This window comes from Mesoplodon bidens, assembly GCF_964165515.1.
Source record: "Mesoplodon bidens genome assembly, chromosome: 5".
In the NCBI taxonomy this organism is placed as follows: Eukaryota; Metazoa; Chordata; class Mammalia; order Artiodactyla; family Ziphiidae; genus Mesoplodon; species Mesoplodon bidens.
Genome location: NC_138161.1, coordinates 8542005 through 8565822, shown reverse-complemented (window position 1 = coordinate 8565822; position 23818 = coordinate 8542005). Strand labels below are relative to the sequence as shown.

General features: G+C 40.1%; 1 protein-coding gene across 5 annotated transcripts in view; it reads left to right on the top strand.

Annotated features, from left to right (window-relative positions):
- The window catches only part of DYRK1A (dual specificity tyrosine phosphorylation regulated kinase 1A), a 146623-nt gene that overhangs the window by 18270 nt on the left and 104535 nt on the right, over positions 1-23818 (top strand). The window contains exon 1 of one of the 5 annotated variants that reach the window (XM_081234255.1): positions 10761-11347. The exons of the other annotated variants lie outside the window; for them this stretch is intronic. The gene's annotated coding sequence lies outside the window, so the exon portion shown is untranslated. Of the gene's footprint in view, positions 1-10760; positions 11348-23818 lie in introns of those variants that run through there. 5 annotated transcript variants of the gene reach the window in all.

The window sequence follows — 23818 nt, the reverse complement described above, 5'->3', positions numbered from 1 at the left end:
CACTTACAGTAGAGTGTAGTGGTAAAGAAATGCTGTACATTTGATTGGATGCTGTACATTTTTGTACATTCCCTGGAGTCTCATCTAGATATCTGGCTTTGAATCCTAGCCCTGCCTTTTCCCAGCCATGAAAACTTCTCTGAGCCTCAGTTTCCCTGTGGGGATAATATATGCCTACTGTTTATAGCGTTGTGAAGAGTAATAGGTGCTTGTAAAGCACTTAGGACTCCATCCTACTAACTCCTAGTCATCTTCCCCATCTCAGTTTAGATGTCTGTGTTCAGGGAAACCTTCCCTGACTCCTTCCAGTCTAGGTTAGGTTTCAGAACACCTTGAACTTTTCCTTACCACTGCTTCACACTGTTCCACCTGAGTTTTATACCTGTTAGGTTGATTTATTTTTGTATCTGTTTTCTTTAGACTGAGCTGCTGAAGAGCAGGAGTTGCATCTGCTTTGTTCCCTGCTGTCTCTTCAGGGCCTAGCATAGAATCACAGGAGGGCCTGTTGTATAGACAACTCCATAAATGTTTGCTGAATAACTGAAAGAATGAGGTTAAACTGCATGCACTGTTTCTCTGAAACGGCATTTTTAGTGTTACCATACTGTGTTCTTCCAAGTACTGGAGCAGTTAGTCTAAAAGCTACTCCCTCTGTTTCTGGGATGGTCAGGCTCTAGCATGGGAGACTGAGGCATAATAGTCTTAGAACTGTGATTAAAGAGGTTTGCAGAGTGGACGCTAAAAAGTGGTAAAAAAAAAAAAAAAAGAGGCTGACAGTATTGAGGATACAGTAGTAACAATCAGTCCTAGTGGATTAGAAGTAGGGGACACAGTAGTAGAGAGTTCCTCTTGCTGTAAAGTGCTCTGCAGATCACTCCGTGGTGTGGTATGAAGGAAATAAGCTTGGAGAAAATTACCTTCTTGGAGATCCCCAGTACACATTAGCATATTATAGGAAACCTGTTAACATAGTAAGGGCAATCTTTATTAAGCTCGCTCTGAGTACTTTATAAACATACACATATCACAACCTAGTAAGGTGTTATTTTCAAATAACTGATGATAAAAATTAGGTTTAGAGGTGAAGTAATTTTCCCTAGTGGTTGGTGAGATACGATTCAAACCAGGTTCAGCCCTCACTCTTAGTTATTATTTTATTGCTTCTGTGGACTATGTTTTAGCAAATATTAATTTCATGAAAGCAGGAATCTTGCACCTTTTTGAAAAAATTTCTTTTTTGGCTGCATTGGTCTTCGTTGCTGCGTGCGGGCTTTCTCTAGTTGTGGCGAGCGGGGGCTACTCTTCCTTGCAGTGCACGGGCTTCTCTTTGTTGTGGCTTCTCGTTGCGGAGCACGGGCTCTAGGCGTGCGGGCTTCAGTAGTTGTGGCACGTGGGCTCAGTAGTTGTGGCTCTCAGGCTCTAGAGCGCAGGCTCAGTAGTTGTGGCTCATGGGCTTAGTTGCTCCGCAGCACGTGGGATCTTCGCGGACCAGGGATTGAACCCGTGTCCCCTGCATTGGGCGGCGGATTGTTAACCATTGCACCACCAGGGAAGTCTCAGAACCTTGTACATTTTGTTCCTCATGTATCTAGGACTAGAATCTTCCTTATCCCTTAATACATGGCTGAATGAAGGGTTTCTGGTATTACTTTAAACTGTATCTCAGCTTCCCAAGTTGAATTCCATGTAAAACTTGAAGAGAGTTTTGTAGATAGCAGCTAGTATAATCCAATCAGTGGATTACAACAGAAAGTAATTTTCTGTTTTCACTTTGCAGTGATTGAGTAGTTATGTCCCTAAAGAAGAAACATCTATGTAGTCTTTGACTCCTTGTAACTTCCTCTCAGTTACTTTTGAATTTACTCTATTACCCAGCCCTCTTGAGTTTTGTTTCTGAAACAGTCTTCAATTAAGGTCTTTCTTTACATTATTGTTAATGACCTCTCTACAGATCAGATCTTTAGTTGCTTTTTGCTTACTGCAATAATTTTTTTTAAGAATTACTTTTTAGTTTTAATATGCATATAATCAAAATTGAATACTTCCGAAAGACGTGTGATGAAAAAAGCCTGTCCCCAGGCACACCCTTCATTACTCCAGTCCTGCTCCGTAGAGCAGTGCTTCCTGAACTTTTCCACCTGAGGGTCTGTATGGACAAAATAGAAGAGGCTGTTTGGGTGTCCTGAGGTCTTTAGGGGATCTTGCCACTTCTGGAACATTAGTGGCACTGTGTGCCATGCACACTAGCTGGCAAGCTCTGCCCCGTAGGTAATCACTTTTTCCTCAACTCTTAGCTGTTTCTTCTGCTGTTTATCTATTTCTAAATAATTTGCTTATCAGTTAGGATGCTTTTGGGTGGTAGTACTGAGACCACGACCCAAACTGGCTTCAGTGTAAATCCCAGTTGTAAGTCCAGAGGTAGGGTGGGCTCTAGGGCTAATTGGTTTTGCGGCACAATAATGTCTTCAGGGCGCCTGTTTTCTGTCTCCCCCTTCAGTCATTGGCCGGCTACATCCTCAGATTAATAAGATGGCTGCAGCAGTTTGAGGAGTTGTACCCAGATCCAGCAGTGTCCAGAGAAGGAAAATTATTTTTCTTGTAGTTGTATAAGAATATGGAAACTTTGCCTAGAAACTCTGGCAGACTTACCTCCTGGGTTATATGCCTGTTTCTGAAAGACTCACTAGAAAGGGAAATGGAATTACATTTAGACCAATTAGGCACACGCCTGGAACTGAGCGCTTTCGCTGAGAACTTGCCTAAAGGGATGGGTGTGCAAAGCGGTTCTGGACAAAGTTAGCTTCTGTTACAAAGGAAGAAGGGGAGAGTGGAGGCTGGGTAGGTAACTCTGACCCTAATTTGGTATTTGACTTAAAATTTAAGATATTATTTATTGACTTTCTATTAAGGTAGATGAATATTTAACTTTAAACCACCTGTTTTACACTTTTTCTTCCATCTGTCCATTATAGTTTTATATATATATATATTTTTTCTTTAAATGTATTGTGTTTTTTTTTTTTTTTTTTTTTTTTGCGGTACGCGGGCCTCTTCTGTTGTGGCCTCTCCCGTTGCGGAGCACAGGCTCTGGACGCGCAGGCCCAGCGGCCATGGCTCACGGGCCCAGCCGCTCTGCGGCATGTGGAATCCTCCCGGACCGGGGCACGAACCTGTGTCCCCTGCATCGGCAGGCTGACTCTCAACCACTGCGCCACCAGGGAAGCCCTAAATGTATTGTGTTTAATGATGATTATATAAGTCTTGTTCACCATGGAGGAAAATTGTATACTATGATTACATTTCCCTCCTTGTATAATTTTGTTTTTCCTGTTTTGTTTTCCTTGTATAATTTTGTTGTGTTTTCTAGGTACCAGCGACGGAGTCTTCCTGTACCTTCTAATAGCCTCTCCATATAGTTCTGCACAAATACCAGATAATTAGTTGTCCCGTTCCTCATTCTCACTCACCCCCACCCCCCCCTTAAGAACGTTCTTAAGGGGCCCTCCATCGAACTACTCCTGTATGGAATTCTTTTTTTTTTTTTTTTAATGGAGTATAGTTGAGTTACAATGTTGTGTTCGTTTCTGCTGTACAGCACACAGTGAATCAGTTATACGTATACACACATCTACTCTTTTAGATTCTTTTCCCATGTAGGTCATTACAGAGTGTTGAGGAAAGTTCCCTGTGCTGTACAGTAGGTCCTTATTAGTCTGTATGGAATTCTTGCTCTCTAGGTCTAATAGGGTTCCTTTGTGTATTTCCAACCGGTTTGGGTCTCCTGTTTCCTAGTTCTCTGACCTTTATCTTTCCTGCCTTTATCTTTCTTTTTGCCAGAGCACAGCTTTCAGTACTTCCTGAGAAAGGGTGCAAGAGAGGTTAATTTTTTGAGACATCATCTGAAGATATCTTTAATCTGCTTTCTCTCACGAGTAAAAGTTTTGACTGGGTACAGAATTGCAGTTGGAATATAATTTTTACTGAGAACTCTGAATGGATTGCTTCATGGTTTTTTAGCTTCTATAGCAGATGTAATTTGTATTCTGGGTTCCATTGGAAAAGTTAGAGAACATAATGCACTCCCATGTATCCATCACCCAACTTCAACATTGATCAACTCATGGCCGCTTTTTTTTTTTAAATTAATTTATTTTTGGCTGTGTTGGGTCTTTGTTGCTGTGCATGGGCTTTCTCTAGTTGCGGTGAGCAGGGGCTTCTCTTCATTGTGGTGCGCGGGCTTCTCATTGCAGTGGCTTCTCTTGTTGCAGAGCACGGGCTCTAGGCGCACGGGCTTCAGTAGTTGTGGCGCGTGGGCTCAGTAGTTGTGGCACGTGGGCTCTAAAGCGCAGACTCAGTAGTTGTGGCACAAAGGCTTAGTTGCTCCGCGGCAAGAGGGATCTTCCCGGACCAGGGCTCGAACCTGTGTCCCCTGCATTGGCAAGCGGATTCTTAACCACTGCGCCACCAGGGAAGCCCTCGTGGCCACTTTAAAAAAATTCATAATCCTGTCTACCCCTCTTCCCTTTGATTTTATACAAGCAAACCCAGATATATAATTTCACTCTTGAGTATTTTAGTATGTATCTCTAAAAGATAAGGACTGGTTTCTAAACTATAACCGCAGTAGCATTATCGTGCCTTTAAAAGATTAACTAATTCTTCACATATCCAGTTAAAGTTCACGTTACCTCGATTGTCTCATAATTATATTTTTAAACAGTTCATTCAAATCAGGATCTAGGTAAGGTCCATAAATTGTCATTGACTGACAAATCTCTTAAGTCTCTTAATCTATTGGTGGTTTTTTTCCCTGTGAGTTTTATTTGTTGAAGAAAGTGTATCATCTGTCTTGTAGTCTTCTACAGCCTGGATGTTGTTGAATGAAACCCTGTGGTGTCATTGATGTGTTCCCTGTCCCTTGTAATGTATTTCCTGTATTTGGCAGTAAGATCTTGATAAAATTTTGATTTTTTCTTCTTTTTCTCTGTTTTTTTTTTTGAGAGGTGGTGAGTGGGGAGAATACTGCATGGGTGGTATGCTATCTTTAGGAGGCACAAAAATATCTGACTTCCTGTGATGTTAGTGGCTACTAAATATTAATATAGATCCATTAGTTTATTAGAAAATTTGGTCCTTTTTATATGAACCCTCCCACTTCCCGGAAGTTTTAAGGATCTGATCTTCATCTGTGGTGTTCTGAAGTTTTGTAGTGTTACCTTGTCTATTTTCTATCTGTTTACTTTTTACCCTTATGGGGAGATATTTTTCAACTTTTATTTTCCATCAGGGTATTTTTTATGTTCTCTGCTCCTCCCCCCACCCCCCACTAGCATTTTGTTTTTACTTCATGGTTACATATATTCTTTTGCCTCTTCAAGCACGTTCATATATACGGTTAATTGCCTTTTTTCCCCTTTCATGGCATTGTCTCTCAGTTTCCTCTGGATTCCTGTTTTTCTGCTTGTTTTGATTTCTGTCTGAGTTTTGGCAGCTTTCCTCAAATATCTGGCCATCCCTGGGGCTGGTGGCTTATATTTAAGAGTAAGTTACAATAAAGCCGAAGGAAGCTCTTTGTGAGGTTGAGGCTCGTTCACTGAAGGCTTAGTGTGGTGCTTGAGGGACCCATGAATATGAGTAACCCTAGGGCTTTTACTCCAGGGCTCTTGGTGTCTCCTGATTGAAACTGTAAGTCGAATGCCTGGGGGAGAGGGAACGTGTATTCCTGTTGCTGATGTTCTGCAAGCAGAACTGGAGAAGGGGACTAGAGTCCACAGTTCCGTATAGAGACTCTTACTCAGTTCTGTTTTTAGTCTTCTGCCTCAAACCAATTCTCTGTTGTGCTTGATCTTTCAACGAGTAGAGCCTCTGCATTTTCCCCAGAGAGCCTGCATGCCTCTGGTCTATTTGGGGACATGATAGTTGCCAGCCTGTATAGGGTTTGGGCTGCAATTTGGGGTTTTACTACATTTCTTTTATACACTTATTTGTTAAAACGAACTCAGGAAAGTTGCCGGTAAAATACGGATAACTTTTATTTCCTGGATCTTTTGAGAGAGAGTTGTTGACATGATGTCTCTTTCTTGAATATTGTAGTGCATGTTTCCTACAAACAGACATTCTCTTGCCTGACAACAATACAACCATCAAAGGCAGGAATGCAACATTGATATATTACAGCTGTCTGATCCTTAAGCCTCCATTCAGGTTTCAGCAGTTGCCCCAGTGGTGTTCTTTATAGGAAGAGGATACAGTCAGTCTAGGATCACTTAACACATTTTGTTGTCACGTCTCTTCAACTCTTGATCTAGAAGAGTCCCTCACCTGTTTTTTCTTTTATGATACTGACATTTTTGAAGAGTACAGACCAGTTATTTTATAGAATCACTCTCAGTGTGAGTTTGTCTGATGTTTCTTTGTATTAGATGTAGGTTAAGCATTTTGCCAGGAGTATCATAGAAGTGATGCTATATTAATTTCATTGCATTTTGTTAGATGGTGTCTTATTGTTCTTCTGTTTGTACTGTAAAAAAATTACCACAAACTTAGTGGTTTAAAAAACAGACATTTATTATATTACAGTTCTGGAGTTCAGAAGTCCAAAATGCATCTCAACTGGGCTCAAATCAAGGTGTCAGTAGGGCTGCATTCCTTTTGGAGACTCTGCAAAATAATGTTTTTCCTTGCCCTTGCCAGCTTCTGGAGGCTGCCTGCACTTCTTGGCTTATGGCCCCCTTCTTCTCTTTTCAAAGCCAGCAAGTTTGGACCTCGTCCATCTCACGCTGCCATCTCTCCCTCTCACGTTTCTTCTCACCCACCCTTTCACTCTTAAGGACCTTTGTGATTACATCGGGCCCACTGGGATACTTGAGGATAATCTCAATTTTAAAGTCATCTGATTGGCAAATTTAATTTCTTCTGCAAACATAATGCTCCTTTGCCATGTAAAGTAACACGTTCACAGGTTCTGAGGATTAGGATGTGGACCAGTCTTGGGGCAGGGGCATTATTGTGCCTACTACAGGTGGCATATGATTTCATTTCGTTCCATTATTGATGACGTGTACTTTGATCACTTGATCATGGTGGTGCCTTAAGGCTTCTCCATTTTAAAGTTACTTTTCCTCCCTCTTTGTCATAAATATTTTGTATAGCGATACTTTGAGACTGTGTAAATCTTCCATCAGTAATCAGACTTCTAATTTATTCACTTGTTTTATATCACTGTGAGTACCTGATTTTCTGTTGTATGCAGTGGGTTGTAATCCATTACTGTAATTATTTATCTTGAAGCCTCACTTGTCCCCGATTTTGCTAGTCGAAGCCCCTTCCAGTTTGCGTCTATGTCCTTTTAGCATATCTCCATCACTGTTTGGAGCACTTTCCAGGCTCATCTTGAACCACTGTCTCAGCCTTGGAATTGGAATTGGCTATTTTTCCAAGGACCCCCCTCCCTTTAAAAAAATCCTTCATTTTGAAATAATTGTACACTCACAGGAAGTTGCAAAAATAATATAAAGTCCCATGTACCCCCTTCATCCAACTTCCTTCAGTGGAGTTTTGTGTAGCCCTACTACAGTATCAAAATCAGGAAATTTGATATATCTGGTACATTTCTGTTAATTGCACTACAGAACTACTCACTTTTCATTATTTTTTAAGCTTGCATTTGCGTGTGTGTATAGTCTTTTGTAACTTATCTATTCCACGTATAGAGTTGTGTAGCTAGCCCCACAATCAAGATAACAGAGCTGTTCCATCACTTTAGAAGGACTCTTTTGCTACCTCTTTGTATTCCCAACACCTCCCCCCCACCATTCTGTTTATTCTCCATGTCTGTAGTTTTGTCACTTCAATATGTTATACGAATGGAATTATACAGTAGTAACCTTTTGAGATCAATCTTTTTCACAAAGCCTGAGGCCTTGAGGTCCATTTGGTGTTGTGTATATCAATAGTTAATTCTTTCTTATTGCTGGGTAGTGTTCTATTGTATGGATGTACCAAGTTTGTTCAACCATTCACCTATTGAAGGACATTGGGATTGTTTCCAATATTTTGTATAATATTATGAATAAAACTGCTTTGAATGTTTGGGAACAGATTTTCATGTAAACATTGTTTTCTGTTTTTTGGGGTAGAAGTTTAAGAGTGTGATTGGTGGGTCATGTGGTGAGCACGCGTTTAGTTTTGTAAGCAATCACTGGACTGTTTTCCATAGTGTCTGTACCACATTATTGTTCTCACCGGCACTGTATGAGGGATCCAGTTTCTCAGCATTGTCCCCACCATTTAGTGTTATCACTGTTTTTTATTTATAGCTGTTGTTACGGTTTTAATTTGCATTTCTTTAATGACTAATGATGTTGAACATTTTTTCATTTGCTTGCTTGCCCTCTGTATCTCCTCTTTGGTGATATATCTGTTCATGTCTTGCCCATTTTCTGATTGGATTTTTTAAAAAAACTTTAACTGCTGAGTTATGAGAGTTCTTTATGTATTCTAGATACAAGGTCTTTGTTGGATATGTGGTTCGAAAATACTTTCTCCCTGTCCATAGCTTGCCTTTTCATCCTCTTAAAAGAGTCTTTCAGAGCAAAAGGTTTGAATTTTGATGAAGTCCAGTTGATTAAATCTTTCCTTTATGGATCATGCATATGGTGTCAAGTGTGAGAACTCTTTGCCTAGAGCTCTGGTTCTTTTTCATGGAGAATGGTATTAGAAACCAAAACCTGAGCATTAAGTGTGCTTGTTGCTCTTAGGGTGTGGATCTTCTCCAGGTCTCAGTGGACATAGAGAATATGTGTGTGTCCTAAGCCTTTCCAGGTTTCAGGGTACATTAAGTATTTTCTTTGGTATCTCCAAGTGTAGACACTTATTCTGTGCCTTCCTTCATTCTCCTAAGTCTACTACCACTGTCTATGTTTTATTTCATTATCTAAACATTTGTCCATTACTTTCTTTTATTATTATTATTTTTGGACTTCTATACTGATTTTATTTTCAGTGGAGCTTTGTGAGAGAATAATTGTAAATGCATGGACTATCCACTGTGTTGAATGTGTACTCGGTGAAGCTGTAGTATTCCCTTTTCAGATCTTTTTTTTTTTCAATTTTTAAAAATTAATTAATTTATTTATTTTTGGCTGTGTTGGGTCTTCATTTCTGTGTGTGGGCTTTCTCTAGTTGCGGCGAGCGGGGGCCACTCTTCATCGCGGTGCGCGGGGCCTCTCACTGTCGTGGCCTCTCTTGTTGTGGAGCACAAGCTCCAGACGCGCAGGCTCAGTAGTTGTGGCTCACGGGCCTAGTTGCTCCGCGGCATGTGGGATCTTGCCAGGCCAGGGCTTGTACCCGTGTCCCCTGCATCGGCAGGCAGATTCTCAACCACTGCGCCACCAGGGAAGCGCCCTTTTCAGATCTTTTTTGTTGTCTTTATTTTTTGTTACACTTGTCAGCCTTACCCCCCTCCTGCTATTAGCTGCTTTCACCCTGGTTGTGCTGTTTCGCCACAGCTTGTAATCATCCGTGATCCTCGTTTCCATGTAATGGAGACCAAGTTTATTAAAATATTCAGGTTCTCTTCATAGTTGGACCTCAGCTTACTTTTCCAGTCTTTTTATCTGCAACCCTACTGTATTTGCTCCACTCCAGAGCTATTCTAAGTAGCTTTCACTTCCCCACACGTGTTATGCTTTCTGCTCTTTTCCTCTCAGTTTTCCTTTGAGGCACGTTGTCTGTGCTAGTTTTACAGCATTTTCTGTAGAGCACAGAGCTTGGCATATAGTGGGCTCTTGAGGCATTAAATACATAAACAAATGCTGCTTCCTCTAAAATAATACCACCCAAAGTTTTTATTGACCTGTTATCATTTTCCAAATACTACCATACAGTATCTCATTTAATTCTCAAAGTAACTCTGTAAGCCATTATTCATCTTTTATAAATGATGCTGAGTGAAATGTCCAAGGTCATAACTGTAGGAGTTAAATTACATTTAACGAATGTTTGTGTACCTATTTTGTGACAGGCCCTGATTTAGATGCTCGAGAACAAAGCAGGCAAATGTGCCCTTAATAGAACCAATATTAGAAGGTTGTCTTTGTGGGGTGGGTTTTGGGGAAAGTCTTCCATAACCTTAGTTACTCATCTCAGATGTCATCTCTTTTAGTTTCTCCTAGCTCTTCTGGAAGGAGGCAGGAATTGGGTAGAAAGAATAGCTGTGTCTTCTGTGTTCTCGTTAGTTCCTTTTTGTGCACAGTTTTATTCTAAGTAGCATTTATAAAATCATTATTTGTATTTGGGGCCTTTGCTAGATTGAGCAGCTATGGGCAGGGATTGTTTTTTTTCTGGTATCCAGGATGCCTGGCCCATAGTATATCTAACATTCTCAATAAGTGTTTGAACCTATTAATATGAAGTCTTACCCATGGTTGTCACTTACTGATAGCAGGTAACGGTACTTTTCATTACTCATTAATGCCTCTGTGTAAAAAACTCCACTCTGTAGCTTAGCCAGGAGGACATATTCTCAAAGAGGTTGTCTATAGGCAAGTTTTTTACTGAAGTTTAATAAACTATTTGTGGGTATATATACGTCTCTAGTCTGGAGATGGAGTCTTGACCCCCTTTTCTCCTCAGTTTTGACCATCTCGTAGGAGTCCTGAGTTGTTTGTTAAAGAAATGTGCTGATACAATATAAGGTGTCAGAATTTACCAGCCTTTTTCCAGTTCAAGAAGATAAATGATTTCAGATGTAGAGTGTTTACTTTCAGACATTTTCCAACCACATACATTGTAACTTTTCTTCCATGTTTGCTTGCATACAAAATGTTGAGGTTATCTATATTTATTTAATGAACCATGTCAAATCTCAGTGGCTTAAAACAACCAATACTCTTTTCTTTGCTCACAATTCTCCAATTTGGGCAGGCCTTACCTCCACTCCACATGGTGTCTCCTGGGACTGGGAAGTCTGAGATGTTGGATTCCAGCACACGTGTGGTCTCTGAGGCAGCTTCCTCCTTGTGACTTTTTCATCTGGTTACTGTGGGCTTTCTCACAGCATCGTCTTGGGGTAGTTGAACTTCGTACGTGGTGGTGGATTCCAGAGGTGGTGACTGGATTCTGGAGGTGCCAACAGCGGAAGCCACTGGGCCATCTTAAGACTTATGCCTGGAACTGGCATAATGTCATCTTCACCAGATTCTTTAGGCCTAAAGCAAGTCACAGGCCTGTCCAGATTCAAGCAGAGGGGACTGTACGAGGTGTGGACACTGGCCAGAGTGGTTTATTGGGACCGCCAAGGAACTTCCCACCACATGAACCAAGTATTTTTCTGAAGGGGAAAAAGGTGACTTTTCTGTTTTGTTTTTTTATTATCTAATCTGACCAGTTTATGCATTTTATAATGCACTGATGTAATTGTATTCCTTTTTGCTGTAACTACATTCAGATAGCTGTATAATATTAACATGACTTGTCTTATTCAGTTAAACTGTGGTTTGATAATTTTGGTAGGGTTTATAAATACAGATTTGGAGATTGGGTAAAAGAGATAATGAGTACTTTATGGCCTTCTCAGCTCCAAATTACACCTAAGTTAAAGTACCATAGTACTAGATAAAAACCCTGAATATGTACTTTGTGAAATAAGTGACGTAAACCTCCTTTTGGGTCACATGTTACAGTCCATAAAATATCTCAAGTATTTCTCCAGTAATCCTGTGATTGTCCTTTGTACAGGAGAAAGAAGAAATAGAATTCACATCTCCTGTAATTGTAGCTTAAGACTTTTCTTTTTTGCCCCTGAGCAGATCTCCTTAATGCCGGGAATGTGACAGTGTTTCATTTCATTTAAATAGTTCTCATATTGAGGTCATCCTGTTACTGGGCTTGGGTGTAACAGTGGAAATTTGTCTGAAGCATTGTGGCTCATTGACCATATACATTGGAGTCCTCTGGAAAGCTTAAAAGAAATGCAGATTTTTGGGTCTACCCCCAGACTTAGCATATCCAAATGTCTGAGAAGGGGTCTGGGTGATGTGTAAAGTTTGAGGATCACAGTTTTAGGTCCTGTGACACGCATTCTCCATGGGGGTGATATCACTCCCCAAGGGGGAGAACTTGTTCTTGGGCGTGGGGGAGTGAAAAAAATCTTAGAGATTACAGTAAGTCGGCCTTACCTGACAGAATCTTATTCCATAATATTTAACTTCTCTTATTAAGGAGAAATTTAATTTAACTAAAGTTTTTTTCCTGGTGATGGGAACAAAGGAGAAAAGGTTGAGAAGCATTGTTCTGTAAGGATTACTCCTGCACAGTGCCTGCCCCACAGCACTTGAGCCACCTCCCCCATCCCGGAACACCTTGGTATGGGATCTGGGTAATTTTTTTTTAATACTGAGGTTTTACCTGCACTAAATAGATTTCCTTCTAAAAATCCAGAGGGGGAAAGCATTTTACTCTATGGAGTTTTGCATCCAGGCAGATCGATCTTATCCTTATGGACAAAGCACTGTTAGAATGGACTCTGTTCTGGGATTTGGAAACCTTTTAGCTTTCTAGCAAAAGCTCTTCCTGTTCTTTAGCTTATTATCACATAGCTCACTAGGATCTCTTGTATGCCACAGGAAAGGAGGCGTTCCTGTCTCTCCTGGGAGTGAGGCAAGTTCCCACGCCTCTGTCTCCTGTATGGTGCAGGCCCCGGGGGGGTCAGGGTGGGTGAGAAGGCAGGACCCCAGTGCCCCTGTTCTCTGGGAAGGAGTGTAGGCCGAATACTGTTACTTGGGTTTACTGACTTCTTTCTTTGCTTTGGACTGGGTACAAATGAAAATACTTTTTTGGGATGGGGGCTATTACAGGGCAGTAGCAGAAGCAGAAGAGACGTTTCTAATGTATTACTTTCTATAAGGAAAAACTTCAGATTTTGATTTGAGTATTTCTGGGTCCTTCAGGGTAGTGTTAACGTCTTTGTACTTGTTTTCTGTGTAATTTATCCAGGCTCAGGAGGGTTAAAGGCATAGTACAGCCAGAAGACGAAAGGTCTCTGTAAATCTGCATTCACCTGAAAACACATTGCTTGGCAACTGGCAGATGCTGGGGTAGATTATTTGTTGAATCAGTGAATAAAATGAATCCAAAGGTTATTTTAAAAAATGCAGTTCTTTTTTCTATGATTTTAGAATCCAGGCTTAACATAGTGTTAAAGGGAGAGTGACCTGGGAAGTTAGGAGTCCCAGGGCCCAGTGTTCTTCCTGCCATGTCTTTTAATCTCTAGACTTTCATAGATGATCTTTTAAGAGCCCTTCAGCATCCAACATTTTATTATCAAACACCTTAGAAACATCCTCAGCTGATGTATTAAATAGTTGCCAGAGGGGATTAGTTCTAGTCGTCACGTACACAGTGGTGTGTTAGGGTCCGCGGTGAAGCTGCTGTAGGTGGGAGCCAGCACTTGGATGGCTCTGAGAACACAGAACCATCTCGAGGAGGTGAATGGCCAGGTTGCTGGGGGTGCTGCTTCAGTGGGTCATCCAGAGACGCGTTTCTTCCGCCTTGATCATTCACAGTACCCTAGGGGACGGTCCTCACCTGTGTTGTCCTTGCCCCAACTCACAGGCAGGTGAAGAGACAAAAGTGTTCACTCCTTGCCTTAAAAGACCATAAATGTCACCCCATGCTTTTATTTCACATTCTGTCCGTGAAAACTTAGTTGCATGGCCATACCCAGCTGCAAGGGAAGCCGGGAAGTGTAACCTAGCAGGGCAGTTGTGTGCTTGACTGTATTTATGGAGGAAGGAGATGGCTGTCTCTGCCACAGAGAGTGGGGATGAAACCATTCAGCCTTCTGAGTCGTACCCTTTTGGGGGAAGCGTTTTACTTAATGTTTTTGTTTAGCAAACATCTTACAATTAACACAAAGAGGAAGTAAATTATTTTGGCACTTGGATAAAAATGCTAAGTAGAGTATATCAAAAGGCAAGTTTTGAAATTAATTAGGAACATAAAACTAACCAGCTCTAACGGATTATACCTTTGTGTCCTCAGAGTACAAGCCAGGTAAAGAGTCGTTTAATCTTTGCTGCATTCTGTGTTCCTAGAAACACCTAGGTGCACATTCAGTCACAAGTGACATCTCAGTTTTCCAGAGGAGTAGCCCATAGTTCACTTCGGTAAACTAGCCCAACAGAAGGAAGCTCCTTCTTAAATACCATCAGGCCTCTTGGGCTCTGAATTCTTGCTAGTTTGTAAATTTGGCCATGTGTCAAAATCGCTTGGGGCCCTTGTTCAAAATATAGGTTCAGGCCCTATCCTCTGGAGGTTCTGATGGTTATGTCTCTGAATCTGAATTTTTAACAGGCCCCTCAGGGTGACCCTGATGCAGCTGTCAGTGGTATGGGATGTCCACTGCTTTGGATAGTCTGCACCTCAGTTGCCTCACATGTAAAAGTGCAAAATTATACCTATCTGGTTTCACAGGGTTCAGGAGCATGACGTAAGTTGTACTTGAAATTGTTTTATAAATTAAAAAGTGTCGTAAAAAATGTTAGGTGGCATTATAAGTTAAGTCTGTGCCAGGTATGTGCTAATTTATTTGGTACATAAAGTTAAGTGCTCATATCTCCCTTTAGAAGTAAGCTGGGAAATTACTGTGAGATAGAAATCTAGACTTCTTGGTCCTTGCCTAATTGAACAGGGATTCTGGAAAAGTTATCTGCTCAGCATAACTACCAATAGCAGAACAAGGCAGATAATTTACAAACTTTTGTTTTAACATAGAGTTAAGATACTGTATATTGACTTGATGGCTTCAGTTAAATACATCTTCATCGTCATCTGTGTGGGAAACTCTGCTCTGTACTTTGGCCTTGAATATGATATAGTCTCTGCCCATAAGGAAGTTACAACCTGGTAGAGAAGATGAGACTTATAAACAAATCACAATACCACTATTAAGAACATTTTCTTCTTAAGGGATGAATTCTACAACTGTTACAAGGCAGGTTCTGAATATGATATTCAGGTGCAGAGGATGGGAGAGCTCACGTAAGGTGAAGGGCAGAGCTTGAGACAGGAGTGACTTCCCTTTTTCTTTCTGCCCCAGAGGGACCAGCCTCTGTCAGGTGCTAGGAGAACTCTTCTCTGTCCCCATCTGCAGTTGCCTGGACCTTGAAGGCAAGTAACATGATGGAGAAGCTTGTGAAGGTTAAGGATACGTTCCCTTCTCTGAAGTAAAGGGAAGTGGAGCTAAACGTGGTAATGCAAACCATGTGCTAGGCACTTATGTGTATCACCTTAATCAGTCCCAACAGTTCTGTGAGTTGAGAGCGGCCGTGTCCTTTAGTGGAAGGAGCCTGGGATTTTAACGCCTAGAAGCAGTTGGTAATGTTGGAGCCAAGTGTGGCTTATGCATCGATGTTCAAGTAAGTGGCTTCTTCCTGGTGAAATAACTTGACAGGACATGTCAGACTATTCCTTCCTTTCAGCATGTTAGGTTTGCCTTGGCTTTGACGAGGGCATGACTGCTGCTTAGCCCACTGAGATATCGCGGTTGGAGGTCTGGGGGTTCATTATTAAGCTGCAGAGTAAAGGAAGGGGAAGTGTGGTATAGCAAACATGCAGTGTATGGTAGTAGGGAATCTTGACAGGAATACAAAGGCTGATTTATTTGGTAATGTACCAAAAGTTGGGGATAAAGTAGTGAAAAACACAAATACGGTTTGTGCCCTCATGTCATTGACAGCCTAGGTTTGACATTTTAACATTTGCTGTTTGTGATAGAACATGTGAAAGCCTTCTTGAACTGTTACAGGTCGGATAGCTCAGTAGTGGGTTTCACTGAGCGTGCAAGTGGTGGGGATTTTACACTATATGTTTTCCAGTGGTTCTGTCTTTTTAAATCTTGAAGGAACTCACAAAAAAGCAGTAAGATTGCAAATCATTCCAAATGAGATGTTGACACAAATCAAGCATACTTTTCCACATCCTCCAAGAATACAAATACAGATTGGAGCATTGTTCATAGGTGACATTTGTAAATGTACATATTTTAAGAAGATTTGAAAATGTCTTTCTTACCTCTTTGTATTAGTTTCCTGTGGCTGCTGTAAAAAAAGCACCACAGACTTAGTGACTTAAAGCAACAGAAATTTATTCTGTACTTGTTCTGGAGGCCAGGAGTCTAAAATCAGTACCACTGAAACAAGATGAAAGCGTCATCAGGCCCAGGGTGTCTCTAAGAGACATTCTCTTGCCTGCCTCGCCTAGCTTCTGGCGGCTGCCAGCATTCTTTGACGCGTGGCTGCATCCCTCCGACCTCTGCCTCCATGGTCGCTCTGCCTTCTCCTCATCTGCCTTCTCCTCCTCTGCCGGTGTGTCGCGTGTCCTCCTGCCTCTCTCATAGCACACTTGTAAAGGCATGTAGGACCCACCTGGATAATCTCCTCATCTCAAGATTCTTAACTACATCATAACCACACCTGTAAAGACCTTTTTCTAATTGTGATAACATCCAGAGATTAGGACGTGGATAGTTTTTGGGGGGTGACATGTTTTAGCTTACACTCCTATGCATTATTTGGAAGAGTAGGAAGTTTGCTTTTGAAATAGTAACTTTAAGATATTCGTAAGTATATTTCCAGTTAAAGTAAAAATTCGTGATGTATCTTACATCTTTTCAACATTAGCTTGAGATTCAAGTTTGGGATCCAAATTGCGAGGCATTGCCCCCAATTTTACCACCTCATGTGTCATAACAATGGTTTTGAGCTACTAGTCTCTAAATAGTGGAGGTTATTGTTCTTTTAGAACTAGCTCAAGCTGAAAGTCATAATTTTTATCAGGATTTATTAAAAATGAGTCTAAATTTAAGAAAATGATATAAATTATGGGCACTCATTTTAGCAATTTAGGAATTTTAATGACTGTGTGAGAAGGTGTGATTGCAGGAGGATAATGAAAAATAGACTATGATTATACTTTTCCTAAAATTGCTTGGTTGTATCAAACTTGAAAATGTGTTACATTTGGACTTTTGTTTTTTATTATGCTATACCTTATTTTAGCTAATTTTGGACTGATCATTTTGAATAAGGTATGAACACACAGTAAACAGTGTTGTTTAAAAAAGAAAAGATGGTCACACTTAGAATGGAAGGTACCAATGGAGGGTTTTTGCAGTCCTGAGCCAGTCATGAACATAAATGTATGTGTGTGTATTAATTTTAATACCTGGTTCTTTCTTGAACGTGCCTATTTTTTTTTGTCACCCTTATAAAAACAGACTCTCTTCTCTAATATCTTAAGATACATATTTGGAAGTTCTTTTCAGATAGTTCTATTATTTCTAGTTCCTTGGGTATGAAGTTTGGTTGTTTACCCACTGAGTTTCTCTTGTGATGGAGGGTTTCTTTGTGTGTTTGTAATTACTTTGTATGAGCTCTTCTTCACAGGAACTTCTGAAGGTGTTCTGTGTATCGAGGGAAGTTCATATCTGTGTTTAAATATTTAGAGTCAGTGACCCTTTCCGCTTCCCATTCCCCATTTCCCAAGTGTAATAACGGTAAACACTATCAAGCTGTTTACCTGCCTCCCACTTGGTGCAGTTGTTGCCATATTTTTTTCCTCCTACATGTGTTACTCCTACATATGTTACAAGTTTATGATTTTAGCTTTAAGCACATTTAAAGCTCCAATTTATGATTAATTTTTGTTTTAAACAATAATCTTTAATTACAAGAAGGAAAAAATACTCATTTATGAAAATTTACCTACTTATTTAGCATTTCTGGCACTCTTCATTCCTTGTATAGATTTGTGTTTCCATCCAGTATAATTTCCCCTCAGTCTGAAGAACATTCTTTAGTGGTTTTTGTAGTGCAGGTATGCTGGTAAAAAATTCTGTCTTTATTTCACCTTTGTGCTTGAAGGTTATTGTAACTGGATATAGAATTCCAGATTGATAGTTGTTGTCATTGAGCATATTAATGGTGGTGTTCCACTGTCTTCTGGCTTCCTTGTGTCTGGTAAGACGTTAGTGATAATTACTATTTTGTTCTTTTCTCTGTGTATACTGTCTTTTTTCTCTCTGGCTGCTTTCAAGATTTCTCTCTTTATCTTTGGTTTTAAGCTGTTTGCCTATGATGTGCCTGGGTGTGGTTATAATTTGAGAGGTTTTTTTTAGCCATGATTTCTTCAAATATTTTTCTACTGTTTTCTCACTGTCTTTTGTGATTTTATAATTTCCTTTTTTTTTGTAGTTTCAATTTTTCTGCTGAGATACTCTGTCCGTTCACACATTAAAGAGCAAATTGTTCCTTAAAGTTTTTGAACACATTTTCTTCTAGTTCTTTGTATAAAATATCTGCTTTAAAGTTGCTGTCTGCTATATCTAACATCTTGTCCAACCTGGGGTTGGTGTTCTATTGACTCTTTTCTCCCCTTGACTGTGGATCACATTTTTCTGTTTCTTGTTTACTGAATTTTGATTGAATACTGTTTTTTTCTTCTTGAGAATGTTAATGTTTGTTCTACAAAGCTGGTTGGTCACCTCGAATTTATTTATGTTTGGTTTTGTATTTTATTACTCAAGATTTATAGAAAGCTCAAAGTTACCCCTGGCCCCTCTAATATGGTGGGACATGACTTCCAAACTGGGTCTTCCTGTGGATCTTGCCTGGGTTTGGTTTTAGACATCATTCGTTTTGGTCTGGAGTAGGCTGTACTCTAAAAGTGTGGTCCTTAGTCTTGAAAGGGGGAAAAGGATGTTAAGGTGTGAATTAGTAAGGGTTCTCCAGAGAAACAGACCCAATAGGAGGTATATGATTTAGTGTAAGAAATTGGCTCGTGTGGTTATGGAGTCTGAGAAAGTCCCCACATCTGCACTTTGCAAGTTGGAGACCCAGAGAGCTGATGGTGTAGTTCTGGTCGGAGTCTGAAGCCTGAGAACGGTAAGAACTGATGGTTTAAGTTCTAGTCTGAAAACCAGCAGGCTCAAGATTCAAGAGCTGCTGTTTCAGTTTGAGTCCAAAGGCAGGAAAAAGGTTGAAGTCTCAGCTCAAAGCAGTCAGACAGGAGTTCTCTCTTACCTGTGGAAGGGTCAGCCTTTTTATTCTACTCGGGCACTCAACCACAGGATGAGGACCATCCATATTAGGGAGGGCAGTCAGTCCGTGGATTCGAATGTTAATATCATCCAGAAACACCCTCATAGACACACCCAGAATAATGTTTGACCAACTGTCTGGGCAGCCCGTGGCTCAGTCAAGTTGACACAGTAAACCTCTGTTAAAGAGATCTCTCCACTGTGGCTGGGCAAAGACTCCAGAATTTCCCATTCTCTTTCATTTCTGTTCTGCTCTCAACCTCTTAGCAGTCACTCTGTGCTAAGCTTGTCTCACCTTGTCCCGTGTACATTCTGGTCTTCTTGGGACCCCTCTACAGACTTTTGGAGACCCCTTTCTGCATAGCTCTCCTCTCTCTCTTGCCCTGTCCCCCAAAGATTCCAGGTGCTTCAGCTGTTTGGAACTCTCATCTTTACCTTCACAACTCAGTAGGACCCTCATGCTTTGCTTGGATTCTAGCTCCCTCCTCCATGTTGGGAAGTTGTCCCCAGAGAACCAGGGCAAAAAAATAGGGTCAGTGGAGGAGACAATTTTCTTTAAAAATTCTGTTTCCCTGATTATATTTCATGGAGTAGGCAGACTTTTTAATAATGTTGTAGTGATGTGGACCTTTGGATGAAGGTCAGGCCAGAGGGGTGGGCTCTAGCGTAAATTGTACCCCGCTTCCCACTTAGTGTTGGAACCATAGTCAAGGCAGATGCCATGGGTCGCAAGCTCTGCAGATGCAATGACGAGGGGCTGTCACTCATGAGACAACTCTCCCATTAGTGGAGGCCTTCATTCTTTCCTTCGTTTGCCACTTGTTCTCCTGTAACATTCCTCTTACTCTTAGTCCTGTTTTCTTTAACGACAGGGAGCGAGTCAGAGTCAGTTCATTCCATCCTTGAGACTTGCTAAGTTATGTGGAGATGTCTAGTCACTGGTCCTTTAATCTTTCATTGTCTTGGCTGAACGTCCTTGGTACTTCCAGATTCCCACTCACCTAATACTTTCTCAGAAGTTCTGAATTTTCACCGCCTCTCTTATGTAGATCTAGAAATTGAAAGAATTGTGAGCTTCAGAAGCCTTACACATACTAAGACTACAAATCCAGGTCTCACCTGTCAAATTCTTGGAAAGATTTTTCTGATACTCCCTCTTCCTCAAATCTAAATTGGTTCCTCTCATTAATTTTCTCTTTCAGCAATCTGTACTTCCCCCTCATAATCATGAGCATGGTTTGTAGTTATATATTAGTGTGATTTTGCCTGTCTCCCACGTTGGACTGTGAGTTCCCTGAGGGCAGACACAGTGGCAGTAAATCTCACCCGTATGTCTCCAGTTCTCAGCACTTATTTGTTGAAGAAATATGAATGACAGATTTGAAACTGTCATCATGTCATGACATCGTCTGATTTTTAGGATATCACTTGTGTGTATGCAGTTATTTAAAATTATTTTTTGGTTGTTTCAATAGGCGTAAGTGATGGCATTTCTGAATTGTATACGGAAGTATGTATGGTTGTCCCTCTTGCGACTTTCTGTTCACTCCTGTCCATTCCTACCCAACTACCTTCTCAGTCCCATTGTCCTTACGACAGATACTGCTGTTGAAGGTTTGCAGTTATCTTTCTGGACATTTTCCTGTGTATTTCCATTTATATGAAAAGAAACATAAGTATGCTTATGTTGTTGATGTATAGATATATGTTTGCCCATATTTCTTTGTAGCAGTGGAGTTTGAATGCTCAATTAAAGTGGCAATTAAGTATTATTTTGCTATTATCATTGGTTTGATAATCAGATCTTTTCTGATCTGCTTATTTTACTTTCACATACTCTTTAAGTAAGGCACATAACCTCTAGGCCTGAGTTTCCACATCTACTAAAGGATTGATTTGAATTAAATGAAATCGAAGACCTCTTGCTCTCAATCTGATACTAAATTCAGTGTTATTGTATAATCCATATGTATTAGCTACCACAAAAAACATGTTATTCTTTGTAATATTGAAAAAACAGGAAGATCAAACATCAATTATGACTTTGGGTAGCAAGAGGAAATTTTGGGGCAAGTTGTTAAAATGTTCAATTTTTTTTTTTCTCCAAGAGTGGCTAGAGAATGTTAGCTGCTAAAACTAGTAGTGGGATCTGTCTTTCTTGTGGACTTCGGCACTAGGGAGTTTGTGCTTTATCGATCCCTCAGAGCTAACTGATGACGCCCTAAAAGGAATTTCACCCCAACTCCCTGAATTTTCACATCACAGCTGTACATTTATTAACACAATAAATGTCCCTGTGAAAAATTTTATAGGAATCAGAGTTTACATAGGTAAATCTTTGTTAGTGATTTATATAAAGCATTTTATGTAAAATAGTTTCCCAAGCAGTTTTAACTCCTATCTCCTCTCCCAAAAGAGAAACAAACAAAAGAATAAAAAAAAGCAAATTTTGCTTAGTCATGGTATGTTTTTAAGTTCTCTGTCATAGAATATCAAATCTTTAAATTTCTTTTAGTTAGCTGCTTTTGTCAAGTATCTCACTTATTTTATAGTTTAAAGAATTGTATTTCTAATACTTCTTTCATATATCACCACTTCTATTTAAAAATTTTTTTTAATTATGGAAAACTTCAAACATACATAAAAGTAGAGAATGTAATGAACCCTCATGTCCCTGTCCTCCTTTTTCCACAGTCATCACTGTTTTGCCCACCTGGTTTGCTAACATTTTCAATATAAATAATACCACATTTAAAAATATTCTCTTTAGAAAAGAGGCTTGGTGTTTAAGAGGAAAAAAAAAACCCTCAAAACAAGAAACAAAAACTATGCCCAAGCTTTATCTGATTATGGCTATTTATAGAGAATTGATAATTATATAAAATATTTTTTTAGTTCATATACTATTCTCTGTATCAGAAATACTCAATTGTGCCTTTCGCATTGAAATGAATTAGCAAAGTCATTTGTTCCATCATTAGATTGCAGGTATGACTTAACTGTGCTTATAATCTTGTCTTAAATATTTTAAAAATTTAACTCATTTGTTTCAACAAGGCAACCAAAAGCAGATATTTTTTTGGAGATGATGTAGTTTGATGATACTGGTTTCCTTTCCCTCCTGTATTGAGAGTCACCTATAGTTGAGGAAGCTGGCCATCTGGAGGGTGAGTTGAACAGGCTGTTCCCACTTTCTGGGGCTAGGTGCTGTCAAGCATATAGTTTGTTAACTACAGTTGAAGGCAGAGTGGGGTTAGGGCCTTAATCATGGTATAAATACTGCTGTGGCAGGGTTGAGGGGAAGTGGTGTCTACTGTAGAGGTTGCTGGTGGGAGACTTGCTGGAGGAGAAGGCATTGGTGTTGACAGGCAGAAAAGGAAGGCAGGCTCATGGAGTCTGAGCAAAAAAGTGATGTTGGGGGAATGAGCTTTGTCCCTTGTGGCTAGAGTGTAGATTTGGGGAAAGCATATAGTAGGAAATAAGACTGGAAAGGTGGAGATAATAATGACAATATAAAATATGACAGTATGAAGAAGTGAACAGGTAATGAGCATTTACCGGGCAGCGCTTTAAATGCTTTACACGTGCTACGTCATCGATAACAGCACTATTTTATGGGGTAATCTTCACTTTGTAAATGAGGGCACTTAGTCAACTAGGAGTTTAGAACTTTGCGTGAGGCCACCTAGTTAAGTTGTGGAGCCAGGAGTTAAACTAGGGCAGGCTGACTCTGGAGCCTGACGGCTTTGGGCCTTGAACACGAGGTTAAGCAACACAAAGCACTTTTTGGGGGTCCTACCATGGACAGTGACTGAGCAGTATATTAACTGAGTTTTAAAAGCAAAGATCCTTAATAGTTTATTTTCATGAGCTTTTCACCTTTACTGGAGTTTTAAAAATTGGAGGTACTTAAAGCTTGTTCCATAGTTGTGGCTTTAGCTAGATTCCATGACGACTTTTATGTTAAGATGGAGGCGGAATTTCTTGGACCATTTTTTCCTGATTATAAAACATGTGCATAGGGCTTCCCTGGTGGCGCAGTGGTTGAGAGTCCGCCTGCCGATGCAGGGGACACGGGTTCATGCCCCGGTCCGGGAAGATCCTACATGCCGCGGAGTGGCTGGGCCCATGAGCCATGGCCGCTGAGCCTGCGCGTCCAGAGCCTGTGCTCCGCAACAGGAGAGGCCACAACAGTGAGATGCCCGCGTACCGCAAAAAAAAAAAAAAAAAAAAAAAAAGTGCATATTTATAAAAGTTGTGATGCACTGAAAAGTGTAAAGAAGACAATAAAAACCATCCAGTCTTTTATTAGCCAAAGACATTCATTATTAATAATTTTATGTATTTTCTTCCAGAGTTTTTTCTATGTTTTTTTTTTTTTAACTTTCCTGAGACTGCTTTGATGAAGATTCTGAGTTCTTTCTGATAAAATATAATGCATGACTTTTTCCCTCATGTAATATAATTGTTTTAAGAACTCAGATGATTACATAATATTTTATCATGTGATTGTACAATAATCTTTGTCATCTTTTCTTTTGAAAGTGTTGAACATTTTTATTGTTTCTGATTTTTTATTTTTGATGATGCACTTTTGTGTATAAATTTTGTATTTTTCATCATGCAATGTATTTCTAAAAGTAGAGATTGAATATGAAGCAAAACAGACTACAAGCAGAATGTGAATCAGTGTTACATGAAGAAAACTGTATGGGAATA